Source organism: Bicyclus anynana, chromosome 13 (genome assembly GCF_947172395.1).
Source record: "Bicyclus anynana chromosome 13, ilBicAnyn1.1, whole genome shotgun sequence".
NCBI classification, from domain to species: domain Eukaryota; kingdom Metazoa; phylum Arthropoda; class Insecta; order Lepidoptera; family Nymphalidae; genus Bicyclus; species Bicyclus anynana.
In genome coordinates, this window is record NC_069095.1 from 9,256,424 (window position 1) to 9,275,679 (window position 19,256).

At 35.0% G+C, this 19,256-nt stretch overlaps 1 protein-coding gene across 1 annotated transcript in view; it reads left to right on the top strand.

Moving 5' to 3' along the window:
• The first annotated feature begins 6,304 nt into the window (after positions 1–6,304).
• Positions 6,305–19,256, top strand: part of LOC112053610 (monocarboxylate transporter 9) — a 57,806-nt gene continuing 44,854 nt past the window's right edge. The window contains exon 1 of the mRNA XM_052884909.1: positions 6,305–6,619. The gene's annotated coding sequence lies outside the window, so the exon portion shown is untranslated. The remainder of the gene's footprint in view (positions 6,620–19,256) is intronic.

Consider the following 19,256-nt stretch of genomic DNA (forward strand, 5'->3'; position numbering starts at 1 on the left):
ACACGTAGAGAATTAAAAAAATCTCAAGAATGCAGGTTTCCACCAAGTTTCACCAAGGCTAAGACCTAGTTTTTATAAAGCGTAATTTCCTATATTATTATTTCTATTCTATAAACAAGTTACACGTGGATTATACATTCTGTCCGTCCGTGTTTGTTCACGATAAATATGTTTACACGTTTTTTGATACCACTAAATATGTCAGTGGAATGGAAACCGATGTTAAGTAGGTAAAACTTATACAATGCAAGCGGATAAGGTATCACGAAATAAGGTACGAGTAGATATTAAATAACAGGTCAATAGTTCTATAGCCACGATCTAGATAGTCTGTCCTATTCATTATTTTAGTCTTTATTATCAACCTTACCTACTGTATGATATCCACCAGTAAGGACCAGTACCTAAGATGACATTTTTACATAGAATCTCAATTTCGTATAATATTACGTCAACTAGAATATCTCAAAGATTGTGAATTAGCCTGATGGTCGGTTTTAAGTTTGTTTAATGTTTTTAAGCCAACTTCTAATTTATACCTAGATTGGAATACTGAGAAACAAGAAACAAACAAATACACCTCTCTGACTGAGAGTTACATATTTGTAACTTTTGCCGTGGAAACCCTGGGGCCGGAGTCGCAGTGGCAAAAATTTAGGCACGTATCTATCTTTAGTATAAAATATCATTATTACAGCTATATATGTGTAGGATAGGTACTTAACCTAGATTAATAACTTGGGTACACCTATTGAGAGCAGTATCCTGCATGGTTAGACGGATTTTATTATTTCTATTTGAATACCCAGGAGTAGCAGGAATAAGTATTACAAGGACGTTGCAGAACGAGCTTTTAATTTTTTTTTAATTTTTGTTTTTTTTTGTTTTCAGATAAAATAATAGTCTTTGACACTCGCATAATTATAACTTGGTTGTGACGTCTGACATGGTAAATAAAGTCAATTTCCAAAATCAGTACAATTTCACAAACTTACGTACTACACCTTTTTAATAATTATTTATAATATTAGATTCGGTTATTTTGGGAACAGTACTAATATGCTAACTATGTACTATCATCGGGGATTCTTCAGAGATTGGAAAAAGAGGCATAAAATTAATGATTGAACAGCCATATACTCGTATTTAATAAAAAAAATAATTTAACGACTTGATCGCATCAGTTTCTTAGATAAAAAGTGTTTATAAAGTACATTTAAAATATTATTATTTTTCCAACTCTTATTAGCAATTTATTATTTTTAAAATTAATGATTCTTTATCCAGGAGCTTTTAACTGCACCTACTCGCAATATATTTTTAACATACTCACTTATTTCAAACACTTTTCATACAATAAACAGATAGGTGAGGGTCGCTTCTAATTCCTATCTTAGGCTATAGTGTAATTACCTGAAAACTGGTTCTTCAGATCGAGTTCCGTCATCGTCACGAACGTCCTAGAAAAACAAACTTCTACTAATTCATTCAGTTCGGTCAGTGAATAGGAATAAAATAGCCTTATTAGCATATTCATTAATGCGAAGTTAAAACGACGTTTGTGGTTCGCCGCGTCGGAATTGGAAATACCAACTAAAAGTGGTATTTGTTTATAATTAAAACACAGTCAAATATAGCCCGCAAAAAGCCCGCGAACGACGTACGAGGTTTCAATCTTTGCCTGTAGTATATATAGTAAGTATATATTTTTTTTTACAAGCCCTTGATTACAATCTCACCCGATTGTAAGTGCATTAAGCAATCTAAAATGGAAGCGGGCTAACTTGTTAGGAGTAGGATGAAAATCCACACCCCTTTTGGTGTCTACACGTACCGGAACGCTAAATCGCTTGGCCATACATTTTTGTCGATAGGGTACTAACTAGCCACAGCCGAAGCCTCCCACCAGCAAGACGTTGATCAATTAAAAAAATCTCAATCAGCCTAGCTGAGGATCGAAACCAGGACCTCCGTCATATAAATCCATAGCACATACCACTGCGCTGCGGCCGTCAAAAATATTTATGGAAGAGGTCAAATGTCATGCATACAATGCGTTCGGTTATGTAGTTATAAATAGCAACTAGCTGATACAAATTTCAGCCAAATCCATTCTGTAGTTTTTGCGCGAAACAGTAACAAATATCAATCAAATTTATATGCAGATATATGAGTAGCAGTGGCGAAGGTTGGAATTTAGATAAAGGTAAGCCGTCTCAAAGCGAAGGAAATTCATACAGCGTGATACTAAAGTGATTTTCAGATAGCATGGGTACTGTGACAGTTCCTTATGACGTTCATTATACGTACTATTACTGTAAATCGCGCCAAACTTTCAAGAGTGAAACGAACTGTCACCGTAAGCCCATGGTATCTGAAAAACACTGTAACTTCGATTTCTCATATACATATCTAGATATATTACAACAATGAATATGCAAGGATTTTAAAATAATTTTTGAATTTGCTTTCTTGAGCTGTGACTCAAAAATTAAAGTTAGCTGAAATAACTTTTTCCCTGGACAATTTTATTTTATTGTCATCCACTCACAGCATAATCAATTAATTAATAAATTCTCAATATATTTTTTAAACTGTTATTTCGTGGTGGCTGTTGAATCAGCTGCAACGAAAATTTCCATAGGTGAATTTAATAACATTTTTGTCGAATTTTGTAGAGTAAATTTTAGCAGGTGGTCCACCGGAACCAGTTCAATTAGAAAATGGTCTATGAGAAAAAAAAGTTTGAGAACCTCTGCACTATAGCAAACCCGCAAACTTTGCAAGCGAGACGTAATCTGAAAAGCAAACATGAAGGCATCCGTAAGCCTAATCTTAATATGATATGAGTACCTACAGCAGGTTATTGAACTAACCATACCGGAACGCTAAATCGTTTGGCGGAATTTGCCAACAGAATAGTAATTTACAATAGAAAAACCAGCAATAATTAGTTCATTAATTTTTATCAATTAAGCATGTGATGAAATTTAACTACTTCGAATCCATATTTCAATTTTTTATGCTGGTAATATGATTTTGATACACTATGATTTACGGAATAAAACAGTCATTAAATTCCACAACATGTTTTCTCAAATTATAAGCGGTAAATAGTAGATTGTTATACAAGGGGCTAAAAAGACCCATTATATACGAGGTATTTTTAGGGCCTGAGACGTAAGTCGAGGGCCGCCTAAATAGAAACCGAGTATATAATGGGTTTAGCCCCGCGTGTTACACTCTGCTTTTCACTACGATTGCGAGGAAATAAAATAGTTTAGTTCAATGTTCAATGATTTATTTAATTGAAAATTAAATGTACAAAGTCTACAATTTTGGATATTATGGGAGATGCTTTTACCCGGTAACATAATTTCCGACTACTGTGAAGATGGATAACGAGTATATGAGGTAAACGTGGGAGATAATAGTTTAAAAAAACTCCTTTCGTAAGTGAATCCATTTGTTGTTGTTTTCTTCACTTATTAAATTTTTCGTAGGTAAGTATTCAAGTAAATGCGTCTGGACTTTGATGGTAACAGATTGAAAATTTCATCCATCTCCAAATTATTATCACCATTCTCAGTAGATGAAGACACCAATAACAATTAATGTTGAAATATATGAAAGTTACGGTCACAAATTTACAATTATTTTCTGAATTAAATCAAGTGTGTATTATTTGTTTTTTAAATTCTCACTTTTTAATTTTATTTTTTTCACATGAGAAAAAGGCAAAGGTATTACACCGTAAAGGATGTCCCATGTCTTCAATAAAAAATAAATAAAAGAATGAACGCATTCCACAGACAAGAACGCTGCATTTATTTCCAATTTAAAGTTTTTTATTTATTTTTCAAAACAATCAGAGCCTTACCTATAAAGATTCAATTTCGAATAAAACCTCCTCCGTTTTATAGTAGGCTAGCACTCGTAACAGACAAGAATTAAAAAAACAAAATTACTTTAGCCCCTAGAGGCTAATATGCTTGTTTAGCCCCGCTGTGGAGTGGTAATATGACAGTGTTTTGAGCAAGAGTAGTGAAAATGAAATTATTAATACGCAACTAATAAGTTAATATTTACCGGTGTAACGGGTAGCAAAGTCGCAATATATTCGTAGTGCAATGCTACTCCTGCCTTACCTTATCAGTCGATAGACGTCCACTGCTGGACATAAGCCTGCATGGACCTCCAAGCACAACGATCTCGAGCCGCCAGCATCCAGCGGCTCCCTGCAACCCGCTTTATATCCAACACTGCGCTTTCCGGTTCGGGGTCGCCATTCCAGCATCTTGGGAACGTTCCCAACGTTCATCGACTCTTCGAACTATGTAGCCTGCCCATGCCACTTCAGCTTTGCGACTCGCTGAGCAATGTCAGTTACTTTGGTTCATCTGCGGATCTCCTCATTCCTGATTCGATCACTCGACTCGAGATCGTCTTTGAGCCTTCTAATATGGTAAGTGAGTCAGCAATGCAATTCAATCGGCCATATTTATAAACATGGGTTTATAAATATGGCCGATTAACAAGAAAAAAAATGAGGTTTGAAACTAATCAAACCTCATTTTTTTTCTATGTAGACGGGAGTCTGGACCTAATCATTACTACTTAAAGTTCACTTTATTTTGAAGAAAATAAAGGTTTTGCGCATTGTCAGGAACAGAAAAATAAATAAACAAGGATGAGGAAAAGAAATATACAACAGTTTAATAAAAAAACTATTCTAAAATAGGTAGCGTTTTTATTTGACGACAAGTTTAATATACACTCCTTTAAGATAAGTGGGTCAGTTTGCTACCGAAATAGACAAATAGGTATTATTACCTACTAATTAGTAGCCATCGGTCATTAGCGTATTAGCTGTACCGTTTGATGACTGTTCAACGACCGTCATTAAGCTCTACATACTAAAATTATCTCAAACGACATTCACAGACCGCCAGTGTGACATGCATTTGCCCCGTGCTTTGTCTGCGAATCTTACTACCAGTATTATGCACTAGCTGGTTTTGAATTTTCAAAATCGGTTCAGAAGATCCAGACTGTACCCCCTTTATCTTCACAAAATTTTAGCACTCTTTATTATTAGTGTAGAATAAAAATAGATAGATAAAAATAGTCATAGGTTAGTAAATCAGCTCATCGCCTCCAAAAAGTACAAAAACCTTGCGTATGGTCGAGTCACAGTCCATTGCTCTAGTGTATATACTCTAACTATCCCTATTTTTCTTTATTAAGTTTCCAGGTTATGGGCCTGCTTAAGTAATAACATTTAATTTAACAAAAAAGAAAAAACAAGGTTTTGAAAACCGTTATTACGCCAAGTTTATTATTCAATTAATTCTTGGATGCAATGGAATCGGCTTTTATCTTCACACAAAAAGTAGATTTTTTTTTATATATTGTAATGATAATGAATATTGTAAAGCATATTTATTGACGACTTTAAAAGAGCAAATGTAGAGATCCTTGCTTGCTGCTCAGCGCTTTCCAAACTGGTGACGTCAAACTAGACGTTTCAAAAATGCTTATTTTAGTCTACTTAAAATAATTATGAATTTTGATTTTGATTACATCTTTTACTGCCTGACTTCGTTTTTTTAATAAATGAAGAATTTTTATACTTTCATCGCCCCTATAGCTAACTTTTCTAAAATCTTTCCTTAATGGTCGATTAATAATAATACTAGAATCCTTTATTCGCTGACCTTTTTCAAATTTTGACTTATAAATAATATTTATTTTTTAACTAATTTTCAATTGAAATAAAAAAATATAGCTTTAGCAACCAGCTTTTTGTTGGTCAGGTTGTCTTGCGTTTTTATCCACTCATCTCTGTCTCGAGCTAACCTCCTCCATACTTTTGGTAAATGGTCGATTAAAAGTTAACCCTTGACTGAATTTTTGCCCACCAGCGATCGACCTTTTCTTAAGATTAAGAACGCCCAACTCCAGGGTGCTTTGTCAAGTAGTTGTACTAGCCTACATGAAATAAGCTATTTCATTTGAAATTTTAAAAGAACTCAATAACTTTTGGCCTAATCATTTAATCCGTAGTAGATATAGGTAGGTAGACAATATAGAATTAGGGCTCCAGCTATCAACCTCATAGTAGGTAGTTTGCTGATTAGAATGATCAATGAAGATAGAACGCTTATGCATTAAATGCTGCGATACCGTCATCGATCCTGACCCTCTGCGTAAACAGTACGTTGAAATCGAACACAAAATATTTTTTTTTATCTAGCTAACTACCGCGTGCTTTAAACATGGACGTCGGACGCCGGCGCCGTTCAGTACTCTCGCAACCGGCGACGAAGGCACGCGCCACATCTTTGTACATAAACAACACGACATTGAATTAATAAACTTTCGAAACTGAGTATTAGTGCAAAAAGTGTTTACTGCAATCGGGCTGTATGTCTTTAAACCTTTGCGTTTAAAAAAAAAAAAAGCGCGCGAGTGAAACTGTTACTGAAGCGTTCGTGGAACGTTTGTTTGAATAGTCGCACATAGCGTCATTACGGAGCATTCGGAATTTGAATTTGTGAACACGGGATTGGCGGATTTGGCACTTAGCTGGTGCTTATCGTTAAGCAGTGCATTGCGGGTGAGTGACATCTAGAGGAATCTAGCCGCGGTTTTATTTTTAACTCGTACTAGGCGCGGGATGCGCAGACGCATCTATTTTTGGTGCACGAGACGTTCACACCTATGTATAATCTGAATTACATTCTCGTGTTTCAAAATTATGCACCTATTTATATGTTACGAATACGTTTAGTACTGTTTCCCTATTAAAGTGTCCTGCGTATTTTGTCAGCCTGGAATTTATACATTATCAGTTCTTATCTATAATGTTCCAACAAACTGGTATTTTTCCTGCTGGTACCGAAAATTAATTGATATGACTGTATTTCCGATTTAGTTTGTGCGAAAAGTAGGTAGGTACATAGAGAAACATAGAGACACACACAGAGTACAGTAACGCAACTTTTTATTTTTCATAGTCTACCTAGGGTAGTTAAGTAAATCTTCAACTTAATTGGAAATATATCCTACCATCCGTCATATTCGTAGACAACTGATCATATTTTTAGGTCAATAAAATTTTGGACAAGTTGGTAGGTACGAAGATAAATAGGACCTACACAATCTATGGACCTACACTTAGACTTAAATAATATAACACACAGACGTTCGAACTGAAGTAAATATAACTTATTTTGAAACCGTCTAAACTCTAAGTTACACTTTTAGCTGTAACAGAAAGTAAGACGGCGGTTTAATTAAAAAAGTATAGAGACATTTTTAATAACTTCATAAAATATCAAGTACAAGAAAAAGCAGACAGAGCGTAAAGATGTTTGAATGAAAGTCACATTTTACTTACGTGGCGCTATTTAGGTATTGTTAAGTAATGCGGGCCCCGCGGTTAATAGGTTCGAGCCGAGGAGATAACGAAAACGTTTGCATAAAGCCAGCTAAACACGCTCAAGTACGAGGGGAGGTCCAAAAGTCCACGGAATGGAGATGAAAGAATGAGGGTAGAAATATTTTTGGAGCGATAACTTCATAGGGGAGGGCGAACCGCGAAAGCGTTACTGCGCTACTCTCCCGAGACATTTTTTAGAACTTACCGTCGTATGCGTGAACTAATCGTTACTTAAATGTCACTTAATCGCCCGCTGAGGGAGCGAACAAGTCTCGGATCCGTAGGTCATCACTGGCAACACGCACTGTTCGAAGACTTTTATCCAGTTAATGTCAAATTATAATACTAACAATAACAATAAACAAATAAATTGTTTACGAGTTATCGCCAAACTAGAAAGTAAATCTAGAAGGTAACTGCAATTATGGAGTAGGTAGTAGCAATTAAATTGATAACTGCTTAAATCCTTTTAAATGGGTGCTGTTTATGGTGATTGTTGTCCATTTCGCGGGCAAAGGAAAAACATTGGATGGTTTTTCACAACAACCCTTGCATTTCGCGAACTTTTTAACCACTACTCTCTCGACTCGTATACCGTCAATTTGTGCAGCGCGCTTTGTGATGGGGGCTGTGAAAAATATATCGCAATACATAGGATGGTATCGTTGTATTTTTTTGACTATACAAATCCCTTAGCGTGCTGCAGATTTTAAAGTAGATACTTGACCGTGTGTGGCTGGCTTAAAATGTTCCACCAACTGCGGAATAACATTACCAAATTATTCACTGTAACTCAAGTAAGTACGTATCGAGAATCAAGATCGATTTCATTTATGAAAAGTCTTGCGAGGCAGACACTTCTTGGGTTACTTTCTAAAATTTAACTCGACAATTTTTGCACTAAGAGATTCTGGTTCTTCATAAAAGATTGCCTAGACTAGGCGTCTTAACATCTACCTATCTAGGCATTATACTATGTGGTATGTGGGCTGTAGGTGACAGTTGCCGTATAACATTATTAATACGTACTATTATAGTGAATCGCGGCAAACTTTCGAGAGTGAAACGAACTGTCACCCACACCATGCTACAGTGGACGAGCTGTAGATGAAAACGTTCATTCATAACTTTTTTATACAAGCAGATAAGTCTCAGTCAGTTATTTTTCTGTCATCGATAATAAACATGTACATATAAAATTGAATTCTGTCTGTGAATGTGATTTCGAAATAACTGGATTTCTCATGTGCTTTTGTTTTGCACAATACTAAAATACAATCAAGCTTTCTTAAATTTTTTGTCAGTCTGTCAGTCTAAGCTAATACTGGAACTGCGGAACCGATTTAAATGGGTTTGTCACCGGTAGAAGGTTAGTGAGCAACTTACAAGCTAATTTTTATCCCGAAATACGTATTGTTGTACCGCGAGATTTGTAAAAGACTGATGAAGTCGCGGGCGCTAGTTATTAATTTACTAATTTGTACATAATATTAATTATTATCTTGTAAACAATTCCGAATAGTTGCAAAAATATTTTTAAAGATAACATACGCGAGTGGGTGTAGGAACTAAGCTAAATAAAAAAGCGCGCGTGAGTCAATGTTAGCGAAAGAATTCGCCAATTGATTCGTTTGACCTTACCACTGACTTACTGCGTATAAAATCTACCTACGTTAAATACGGACTAGGAGCCTGCTACAGCTAGACTTACCTCATTTTTGTAAGTTTGTCAGCCTATACTCATAACATAGGAAAGTACCATTTATGAAATTAGAACTGGTGGCTTTAGAAGACAGCAAGTTCCAGTTTATCAATCGTCCAAGTAAAAAAAGAAATATATAAAAAAAAATTCAACCGACTTCAAAATCACAAAAATGTTTCTTCTAAACTAAAAAGCGAAAAATAACTTTAAAAATTTTCCTCGGCATCCGCAATGAAGTACCACTTTAAGTGTCTCTAGCTAAAGATTTGCCTGTCTGAAGGTCTGGTGACTGTAGACATGAAACCTCATGATATCCCGTAGAAAATAATCAAAAAATTACGTTTTATATTTGGACAATAATTCAAGATCTGGACCCTTGAAATCTGATACCATTCAAATCCACTATGGATCAAACTCCATAATTAGTTTCAGCCTTCATTGTAACTATATTCAAATTACATGCAAATAAATAAATTTAAAATTGATTTGACAAAATGAGGTAGGTCTAGCTCGTACGTTCTAATACGAACTCCGATACAAGTGCAAAAACTTTAATGTGTGTACAGACAAGCAATTATCAATGCACAGTTCAAGGTGTTATCGCTCTGCACAAGTAAAAAATATTTGTTATTAGCGGATGCCCGTGACTTCAACCGCGTGAAACTCTCCTACTACCCTACCCTACTCCCACTCTACAGCTACCCTACCATACAGGGGATGAGTAGTGACTCAACACTAACCCTAACCTACTCCTACTCTACCCCTACTAAACCCCTACTCTACCCTACCCTACCCCTACTCTACTCCTACTATAGCCCTACTCTTTCCCTACCCTACCACTCAGCGGAAGTTTAAAAACGGAGTAACTTCTCCCGTTTTCCCAACATTTCCCTTTACTGCTCTGTTCCTATTGATCGTAGCGTAATGAAAACTCTACAATAACTTGCCCAGGAGTATGAGTTTCGTTAAAATCCGTCGAGCAGTTTTTGTTTCTATAACGAACATATAGACAGACGAAAATTTTACTGATTGCATTTTTGGCATCAGTATCGATCACTGATCACCCCCTGATAGTTTTTTTGGAAATATATTTCATTTACAGAATTGACCTCTGTACCGATTTATTATTAGTATAGATTACCAAACGCCCGTGACTTTGTTCGCATGGAAAAGCCTTACCTTTCGAACTTTAAAGAACAAACATTCTCACCTATTCCCTCTCCCCCGTTACAGTAAGATTGGCTCTCAATTAATCCAACAATAAGTTTTTACAATCCAAGTCGTTCAAGAGATTAGAGCGTTTATGCTAACATACAAACCAATGCTTCAGGTTTATAATATTAGTATTACCAAAACTAGATTCAGATTAGAAGGTTTACCTATATGTTGTAGTTAAAAAATAATAAATGATCATAGGTGACCCATAGTTTCTTTATACCATACACATATCACCATCTAGCCTGTTATGGGTACTAAAGAGATATCATGGGTACCGTGACAGTTGCCTGTATAACGTTCATAATACGTATCGTGAATCGCGGCAAACTTTCAAGAGTGAAATAAACTGTCACCGTACCCATGCTATCTGAAAAACACTTTAGTATATCTGATTTTATCATATAAATTTATATACTACATACAGATACATGTTCATTCCACAAATATTATCCAGTTGTGGGAAACGAACCCACGGTCGTGGATGCAGAAAGCCGGTCACTACTCACCACTGACGGCAACACGCGAACGTCGTAAGAGTATAATTATTAAAAAAATATTTTTTTTTAATCAGGGATCAACGTAAAACGAATATTTCAGAACCACCTACGCACAAACTGATGTTTACTTCTCTAATCTGCTAAGTAGTCACGCCAATCAGACACAGCTTTTCGCACAAACTGCAAATATTAGTATCAAATACCACGAGTAAACATTAATGGACGAATGGACGAGCCTGTGATAACCAGACCTTTGTTATTTTATAAAAACTGAAAGTTTGTCAGCTCATGATACTACAGGTAAGAATGAAAGGTACTACTCGTATGTATATTTCTCGGACCAAGGTGCATGTTTGGAACTCTCGTAAATTAATTAATAGTTTTAAGTTTTCTACTTTAATTATCACCGGTCATTAATTCATGACGTAACTTGACGTTTCAAAAGTGCTTGTCAATTGAGCCTAATTAAAATAAATTAATTTTGACTTTGACTTTGGACATTGGTGCTTTGGTATTTAGCAGGTTTCGTGGGACCAGAGTATTTGGTTTTTTTTGAGATGAGAAATCATTTCAAATTCGCCAAACACTTAGTCTAAGATCAATTGTATTAAGTCTCGTAACAAGCTAATGAATCTTTAATGACAACTGGCAACCCTTCTATAGACACTTGAAGTTAACCTTTAGTAGTATTTTTCGAAGGATTGCCATGAAGCTATAAAGGTAACTGGCGACTCAGGACATAATTTCTCATATTGAAACTTTCCTTTAATTGCCACCTCTGTTTGAACTCTATAGTTCCCTACTACTTATCGTGGTAGGAGTATGAGCTGAAAAAACTTTCAGGTTGTATAAAATAACGAAGGTCTGGCAATCACAGACACTCAATCTACACGAAAGACGCATTAAGTGACATATGTACAAAAAATATGTATAAAAACGTTTACGGTAACAAAATAAATACACACCTCTTTTCGAACGACGCTTAAAATCCAGTTCTCGGAGACCGGAAAATTCCAAAATTAATATTCCTATCCGTACGACAATTAAACGGATTGTTCGATTGGCTGTGTAAGACCATCTGGGATATTGAGCCTTGAGACAAAAAACTTGTTTCCAGTGAATGTGGTCACTAAACATGTTACGAACGTATTGTATTATACGACCTTTCGGTTTTTTATTTGCGTCCAGATAAAGAATGTTGCCTGTCTAAAAACCTGTCAAAGCCAGTCTGCGAAATTTGGCTACATACTCAGTGGCCACACGCTAGAGGTTTTCCGAACGCGATTTGCTAAATGGACTTTTTCATCGATTTTTGCTTAAAACTTTACTATTTTTAGTTCCACGACTTGTAAAAGTAACTTGACTAAAATTGTAGAGAATTTTATTTACAACAAAAATGTTTTTTTTTTTATTGAGAAATTAAGCTTAAGCTGGCTCCATTTCCGCGCTGGAGAGCCAGGTTGGTCCTCTGCGCAAAAAATATGCCAGCCCTTCTGTTACCAGTCGAGGCAACTAGCCGCGGTGAAATTATTCGTAAAAATTTATTAACACTGCGGCAATTTAAAAAAAAATATATATATAATATTTTAATTTATAACTTTAGGTTAAAGTTAAAGCACTAATTAGTCACATAACTAGGCTAGATCGTAATTTTATGAAGTACCAAATTGGTACTTTACAAGAGAGAGAAAAAAAAAAAAAATTTTTTTTCAAGATTGAGTTGAGGGACAAAGCTTCCAACCTACAAAACTTGAATTGACGCTAAACCCACAAATAAAATCCTAGAACTATAATTTAAACACGTGACTTGAATCAAGCGTGCTCCTGCGTTAGTTCTATATAAAACTTATTATAGTTATGAACTTAGTTTACTAACAACTAACAAGTTTAATAAATAACTAAAAATAAACAAACAATGTTTAGATGCAACGGTAGCCTACTCGGTGTTTTTTTGTCCCATTTTCCTCTGAGCTGGCTTAATGTCAAGAATGAACGATCGATGCCATCGTGAACAGCATGGCATTACGCAAGCAATAAACCGTATGAAACATTTGATCGCTTGCCCATTAGACTGCGCGACAAACAATAACCATTCATAACCAGTATCTGTACGAAAACGATGGGTAATCAATAAATATTATAGACCAAGAAGTGGCCTGAAATAGCCAGACAAACCTTATTTTATGAAGGCTGAAAATCAAAATCAAAATTTTAGTTTACGAGTACAAGCACTTTTGAAGCGTCATGTTTGTCTATTTGTAAGGAGTCTACCACCGGTTCTAGCAGGTTCTGCCTCCAAGCATCTTTGTCATTACGAATCTCATCAATTTGTGTAGTAACCTTGACTCGTAAAATATTTTTAACACTGCCTGAACTTTGTCAGCCTATGCTGCTACTATAGGATAAATAATTAAGCCTTTGAGTTTGAACTATAGTTGAAGTTTTTCGAGTTCAGTAGGTATAAAGTGTATTTTTCTTTTACATAATTTTCTCAGCATACCTAATACGAGAAATCATGCCCCAATTTCCAGTCACTTAGGTTCCGTGCTACCCTCCGAAAAATAACGTGAAATATTTTTAAAAAGAGAACTTTTAGTGTCTCTAGCAATGAGTTGTCTTAAAGTCAGTGAGACCATACACGACGGAGGAGCATTGCTTATCGAAAGGTGCTTAAGGACTCGCCAAGATGGTCACGATTCTCAATCATAAGAGGCCGACTGACTGGAGCGTGAAAAATTTCAAAAAATTGTTTCCTCCTACGACAATTATTGAGAGTCCTTCCGTTTCGATCTAGAACCTTCAGAATCCACGGTCCAAACTCCATATTTTGGCTCCGCATTTACTCAAAGTAGAAGAATGGACTGACAAACTTTCAACCTTCGTAAAATGAGGCAAGTCTGGCTATTACAAGCTCTTATTCTATTATATTATTTGTATTTTATTGTTTTTATACGAATATCGTTGACGTAGTATTTCTGTAACCATTTTTACAACTTACACAGTAGACTGAACGACTAGTGTCTAAAGATTATTCATCTATAATACGTAGGTTACTCTGAAGTTTATCTGAACACACTTTATAGATGAACTTCTGAGGATAACACAAAATACTTAGTACCTACGTCTATTTCGCGTTGCAATCCTTGGCTATTTATGTTGGCTGTACACGAACGAACAACTGAGTAGTTATAAGCAAACAAACAAATACAAACAAACCGCCAAGCTGCACTCGCCTGTGGTCTCTTAAAAGGTTAATGATCGTGCGATTGAAAGGCACATTTTAACTAGTAAGCTATCCATTAGTCATGGTGAAATGTTGAATGATTATCATAATTGAGTGACCGCTATCAAGTTTTAGCACTTTGCATAATACTAGCAGACAACCGCGACTTTGGCCGCGGGGAACCAATTATGAAAGTGGAGTATTCCACCATGCATCACACTAAAATTATGAAGGTCAAAGTTTGTGTGTAAGCGTTTATGTTTGTTCCTCATTTCTGCTGCGGCTACTGAAGCGATTTGGCTGAAATTTAAAATATATATAGATTTTACTCTGGATTAACACATCCCAAAAAAATCCATGGTTCCATGGTTGGTGAAAAACTGAATTCCACGCGGACGAAGTCACGGGCTAGTTGCTATATAACAATACGTTATTGAGTAACAATCATCCACCCAAAATGTCGTAAAAAACAATTCAAAAGTTAAACTTAATATTTCTTTACCAGTTATGTTTTAACGTGTATGAAATAAGTAAAAATAATTCGATTTCATTTACAGCCCGCATCTAAATCATTGTGTTTTTCCTGCAAGTATTACTTAAACCCGAATAGGTAATCCATTTTAAATAAATTCCTTCGATAATACGGGAAAAATTGGAAAACCATAGTATTTTTGCAACATCGCTTGTAAATTTTTTGCAACATTCTATTTTGTAAAAATGTAAATTTTTTGACGGCACCCATGATGCAATATACCTTTCAGCCTTAGACTAATAACCTATAGACCCGCTAACCTAACAATTTTTCACTACAAACGTAAGCCACTTCTGTGACTATATGAGCGTAAGAGCTAGACCGTAGAGTAGCGATGCGTCAAGGGCTCCCATTTCGGAGCACATAAAACGGCTTACGAATCGTGAGACTACACACTATCTATGTGTTATAAATCTATGCTAGCTCACTTTTCACGACATAAGTACAAAATACACAATAATATATTGTGCACGGAAATATGTAACATTCAACTACCGTCACTAATTATTATTATCATCTGTATTTGATTTTCCCACAGATAATATTGTTGGGTGACCTCGTTGTATAAGCCTCGCCAAAAAATTTTACTACTTTTAACGTGTTCAAATATTGTGTCAACACAGCTGTAGTCATTCAAATCCTACTAGTATTATAAATGTAAGAGTTTGTTTGATTGCTACTTTGTGTGCTTGTCATATTTGATCGTTTGAATGTTACACTTTTTGCATAGAATTGATCAAAAAGGCTGAGATGATTTTAATGAAGTTTAGCCAATTTATGTGTTCGATTACCACAAATGATAAAACTTTTTATAAAAATAATGTAAAATAGTCATTAATTTCAAAATGTTTGCAATAAGATGGTCTATTCTTATTTATGAATTGCTATAATTCCATCTATACTTAGAAGCGTCAAACGTGCCTCTGAGTGTGTACATTTTAGAGTGTACTAGATTTTAGCATATTTTATTAACATTATTTCAAATAAACAATCCTTATTCATTGCATGTGGTAACGCCATTCAATATGTTTACAAAATGAAGAATGAACAACTTCCACATAATTCATAAATTTTTTATCCTTACAAAAATAACAAAACAAATGCACTGTCCTTTCTCGGAAGTAACGGCGACCCTCGCTGTGAGGGGCTTAAGATTTCGGCACCTTTATACAAAACGACATAAATGTAAGGTCCAACCGAGAGTAAAGAATACTAGACAGAGAATAAGCGTTTGTATTCCAAGAGAGCTTATATAAAGCTTTTACAGTCGAATATCAGGATACTTTCATTGAATACTTTGCTAAGTTTTGATACCAATCTACACGATTACATAAATAACCAAATCATAAAATATATTCATCTTATCTAGATCAAATTGATAAATTACTAAATTAAAATCTCGGGCTCATAATATTATAGGTTGACAAATGCAGTGCAGCGTCTCATCGGACATGTAAGTAGCTGTTATAATTTTCAATAAAAGTCAGATAAATTAAAAACAATACAAAACGATTATTTTTGAATTACAACGGACGTAGCTAGTCAAATACATAAATTCATCAAAAAAATACAATTTATTTACCTCCTGCAGCTTCATTAATACCATAATCCCGTACAAGTTATGATGGTAATTAAGTGTAAGAAGGTTATTTATTTTAGTATAAGAAAAACGATGGTTTTGAATTTAGGATCACTGTTTAAATTTTTATTAGCTTATCGCTCTATTATTTCGTTAGTCTATGGACCTCACATTTGGCGCCAACCATTATAATGGTGTGAACTATTTTTTTGTACTATGAATGAACCATCGTTCATTCTTTAGTGAAATAGAAGATTAATGGATATGTTTATTGTTGTTGGGTTTATTTACACCACCCTTCGTCTACAATGCAACGTCATTGATATAATTTTTGTAGCTAATTTAATGGTAATATTAACTATTCGAAGTGATATTTTATAATTTGTTTTGTTTCTGTATTTTCATAATACCTGTGCAATATATGTCATATTTACTACCGAGGAAAACCTTAATGTCACTTCATACATTACAATTGACTACTTAATATTAAGCATTCAAAAATGCTGACTTGATTACCATAGATAAAACGTAATATATTACCTATATGTATAAGTACCTACATGCATTTAAATACGGTACATTGGAAAATCCAAAATATGCCTAGTACACAGTTATGCTCATTAGGTCCAGTGGTTAACATATGTGGCTTTGGACCACGAGTTTCTGGGTTCGAATCTTGGGTCATAGAAATACGTACTGAGCTTTTCAAAACTCAAAATACATTTATTTAAATTAGGCTTAGCTTACAAGCACTGTCGAAACGTCAGGTAATAATATTATTAGGTGATAATTATTGGTTGGATACTTAAAATTAAAGTAACGAGGGTTCCAAACGCACCTTGGTACGAGAAGAGCTCACAAAAAACTCAGCCAGGGTTTTTTTTTTTGGGTTATCACCATTTTACAAATTTATCTAGAACTAAGTACAATCCAATTCGTTCCAATCGTATAGAGCAATCCAATTCAATACCAAGCTAATAATAATTTTTCTATACGCTTACTTTTAATTTCTTTCTTCTAAAATATTTTCAGTGAAAATTCTCAGCCCGGAGTTGTGAAGTTGGTGGTGGTGTTATAGTGGTCATTAATTTAACATTATCACAGTAATCCCACCAACCCGTATTGTAGCAGCGTATTGGGTCTAAGCTCCATATATCTCTCCTAAAACAAGGGAGGCATGGCCCTGTAGTAGGCAGTAAAATAGGTTAATAATGATGAATACACAATATTGATTTCTTAAGTGTTAACTGTAAAGTGAAAGTTATTTGATCATTAATTATTCAAAATACATTATGAGATACCATTTTAGTACCTGTCGCTATAATAAATATGTACCTATGCAAATTACACGTACTTATATACATACTAGCGGACGCCCGCGACTTAGTCCGCGTGGAATTTAGTTTTTCACAAATCCCGCGGGAACCATGGATTTTTCTGGGATAAAAAGTATGTGTTAATCCATGCTATAATATATCTCAATACCAAATTTCAGCTAATTCGGTTCAGTAGTCCAGGCGTGAAAGAGTAACAAACATTCATATCATCAAAATCATCAATTTTCGCAAATCGTATTGGTGAATAAAAATTTTAATAAAAAAATTCAACCGACTTCCAACTCAAAAATTAGCCTAAACTAAAAAGCAAAAAATAACATCTTACCTATGTGCTACCCTCTGATCAGTTTGAAGGCGGTGCCAAGCCAGTGATGTTTTAATTTAAGCCGTTTAAATTACAAAATTTCTGTGGTTCTTTCAGAAACGGCTTTAATTAAAAGATGACACTGGATTGGCACCGCCTTCAAACTGATCAAAAGGTAGCACATAGGTAAGATGTTATTTTTTGCTTTTTAGTTTAGGCTAATTTTTGAGTTGGAAGTCGGTTGAATTTTTTTATTAAAATTTTTATTTTTTAATTTTTAGTGTTAGCACACTCACTGAGTGTAACCAAAACTGATACTAATAACCTTCGAGAAGTTCTCTTCATTGTCCTTCGTCTTCAATACCAGACCCTTAATTCAGTCACAACCCATCTAGGTGGAATATTCTCAGCAATACAAATTCATAAAGTCCCAACAAAGGTAGCTACTGTGAACCGTCGAGGAGTTCCCTTCATCTTCGTCACCAGACCCCTAATACAGTCACAACCCATCTAGGTGGAAAGTTCTCATCAATACAAATTTATCAAGTCCAAACACAAGGTAGCTACTGGGAACCGTTGAAGAGTTCTCTTAACTGTCCTTCGTCTTCATCATCAGACCCTCAATACGGTCACAACCCATCTAGGTGGAAAGTTCTCATCAATACAAATAAATCTAGCCCAAACAAAAGGTACCTGCTGTAAATCGTTGACGAGTTCCATCGTCTGATTTTCGGCTTCATCAACTGATTTTCGCGCTAAAAACGTTAAAGCGAATTGGGTAAAAATAATAATATTTTCTTGTTTTATACCTATTTCTTTAGATTTTCCGTATACTTTAATTGACAGTTCAAACTCATACGAGATTTTTTGTCACTTTTAGGCAAATTGACATACTTAGCACAAAATTCCCCGATACTATGAAAAGCTATATTTATTTTGACATAAAACGTTAGTTATTTAACCAATGATTTATGACGTAAATAACACCCTATAAGATTATTTGGTTAATACTGGTTTTTCCTTGCTAACGCGCATTATCATGGACGTTATACGCAAAACATGTGAACGCTCATGCAAGCCATTGACGATCAAGTATAATAAGCGAACACGTTTCATGTATGTGTCAAGTCAAGCCGTCATGCACGCAGTGACCAACACACGATCAGTTATAGCCGTGGGTGGTGCAGAAACGTGGGTATACTTTGTTGTGGGCTCTTCTCGGACCAAGGGGCGTTCGTAACTTTAATTTTAAGTTTTCGAATAATTATTATCACCATTATTACCTGACGTTTTGAAAGAGCTTGTAAACTAAGCCTATTTGAAATAAATTAATTTTGATTTAATTCCACCGCTAAAAGTGAAAAAGTAAATAACCATTTATTGTTCCTATAATAATTTAATCTACCAAATGCAATCGGTC